This window comes from Mandrillus leucophaeus, unplaced genomic scaffold (genome assembly GCF_000951045.1).
Source record: "Mandrillus leucophaeus isolate KB7577 unplaced genomic scaffold, Mleu.le_1.0 Scaffold68, whole genome shotgun sequence".
NCBI classification, from domain to species: Eukaryota; Metazoa; Chordata; class Mammalia; order Primates; family Cercopithecidae; genus Mandrillus; species Mandrillus leucophaeus.
Window position 1 is genome coordinate 2374756 of NW_012107363.1, and position 2584 is coordinate 2377339.

Below are 2584 nucleotides of genomic sequence, written 5' to 3' on the forward strand. Positions count from 1 at the left end.
CTGTCCCTGCTTCCCTGCAAACTGTACACGTGTCCTACATGCCCGGTTCCATTCAGGTGTCTCTCCCTGTGATTCTGGCACAGCCTGGGGGCAGGTCTCGCCTCCCTCTGAGTGTCCCTGGAACACAGCATGGATGACGAGGGGCTGTGAGAGGTGACATCGGAGGGCAGGTGTGGGCTGGGTGTGCATAGTGTGGGATCTTTGCCCAGAGCTTCATCCTGAGAACTGTGTGGTGGATTTTCTTTTTTGTTGTTGTTATTGAGACAGAGTCTTGCTGTGTCACCCAGGCTAGAGTGAAGTAGCATATCAACTCACTGCAGCCTCTGCCTCCTGAGTTCAAGCAATTCTCGTGCTTCAGTCTCCCAAGTAGCTGGAGTTACAGGTCTGTGCAACCACAACTAGCTAATTTTTGTATTTAGTAGAGACGGTTTCATCATGTTGACCAGGCTGGTCTTGAACTCCTGACCTCAAGTGATGCACCCATCTCGGCCTCCCAAAGTGCTGGGATTACAGCCATGAGCCACCGCACCCCGCCCTGTGGGGTAGGTTTTCTAAAGGTTTACGAGCATGAGGGGTGTTTGTGTAACCCTCTTTCTTTAGCTTCTGATTTGATCAAAGGTTGAACCAGTTGTTGTCACAGCTTACCACAAGCTTAGGGGCTTGAAACAACACGCATTTATCTTACCATGCTGGAGTCAGTTGTCCAAAATGGGTGTCACTGGGCCAAAATCAAGGTGTCACTGCTACAGCACGTGGAGCCCCCACAGCGTGGAGGCTTCCCTCTAAAAGCCTTTGGGCAGAACCTGTGGCCCCGCCTTTTCCAGCTTCTCAAGTTGCAGTCCTTGGCTGGGCACCCCTTGCCCATCTTCAAAGCCAGCAGGTCCACATTCTCAACCCCTCTTTCTGCTTCCATCGTCATGCCTCTTTCTCTGACAGACAGAACCCCCTGCCTGCCTCTCCTGATGACCTCTGTGCTCTCATCAGACCCACCCAGGTAATCCAGGACCACCTACCCCTATCTGGATCCTCTGCTTCATCCCATCTACCAAGACCCTTATGCCACATGAGGTGCCAGTTGCAGGTTCTGGTGATTGGGACGTGGACAGCTTTAGGGCGCCATGATTCTAGACACCTCACAGGTAGCCAGAGGATGTGACCAGTCCAACACAAGCCCTTTGAAATCAATAGAACCTTGCTTTGTGACAGAGTGCATCCTGAATCATTCTGAATGTTCTGTGAGTGCTTGAACGAACCCTGTGTTCTCAGTCACTGGCCAGAATGCCCCAAGGAGGTCACTGAATCAAGCTTGTTGAGACTGTTGTTCAAATCTTCTATATTCTCACTGATGTTTGCATGCTTGACCATGAGTTGCTGAGAGAGGTATAAGAATATTTCTATTGAATAGCTGATACATCATATTTTTACTTGTAGTTCTATCAGCTTTTATTTTGAGGCTATCCTTTAGGAGATTAGGGTGTTATATATTATACTAATCTGAAGTGGCAATGATCCATGTGCCAGGCACTTGGCACGAGTGCTTCTGTGCAGCCTCAGAAACAGCACCGTCCCCGCCCAAGCCCGCTGTGCTCTGCGCGGATGTTGATCTTGGGAGACAGGTTGAGGAGGGGCCACACCAGTCAGCTCCCAGTCGCAGCTGGCAGGGGAAGCAGAGGCCCGGGTCACAGCTGTGCTCCTCTGGGGAAGCCTGGGAGCATTGCGAACCCGGGGTCCGATAGAGGGAATTCCTAGCCTGGAGTTTTTAGATTAGGATGAGATATATAAATATATGTAACTTTTGAAATTGATTGTAATGAGGTTCTGAAATGGTAAATTCTCTGTTCTGATTTGTGGACCGATTTTCATTTATGTATATATATGTACATATATATGTACATATACACATATACACACACAAGATTAGAATGCTATTTATTATTTTTTTCTTGTAAATCGAATCTTTTATCATTGTATTAGTAACCTTTATCTCCCTAGCAAAGATTTTGCCTTCAAATCTCGTATGAGACTTATGGAGATATGCTAGCTTACTTTGGTTAGTTTCTGCCTCGTATAACTTTCCCTATCTTTTTATTTTTAATGTTCCTCTGTCCTTATATTTCAGGTTTGCTCTAATTAACAGGTTTTTTGTTTTTGTTTTTGTTTTTTTTTTTTGAGTTTCCTTCTTGTTGCCTAGGCTGGAGGGCAATGGCGCAGTCTTGGCTCACTGCAACCTCCACTTCCCAGGTTCAAGAGATCCTCCTGCCCTAGCCTCCCAAGTAACTGGGATTACAGGTGCCCACCACCATACCTGGCTAATTTTTGTATTTTTAGCAGAGACAAGGTTTCACCATGTTGGCCAGGCTGGTCTTGAACTCCTGACCTAGTCTTTTAGTTTTATCCTAGAAGTTTTAACAGACTGCTTAATGAAGTTTGGAGTGAATACATATCTTTATCTTCCTCTTAAATAATGCAAAGACCTCCCTTAGAATATTTTAACTCCGAATAACTGGTCTTGATTTAGATGTTGTTTTGCCTAGGATTTTAGTTGTATCTTTTTTTAAACTTCCCAAATTAAACCTCATTGTTA

The 2584-nt window shown here is 45.8% G+C and overlaps 1 protein-coding gene across 1 annotated transcript in view; it reads left to right on the forward strand.

Moving 5' to 3' along the window:
• The window catches only part of SORCS2 (sortilin-related VPS10 domain containing receptor 2), a 408600-nt gene that overhangs the window by 260853 nt on the left and 145163 nt on the right, over window positions 1–2584 (forward strand). The gene's annotated exons all lie outside the window — the stretch shown is intronic.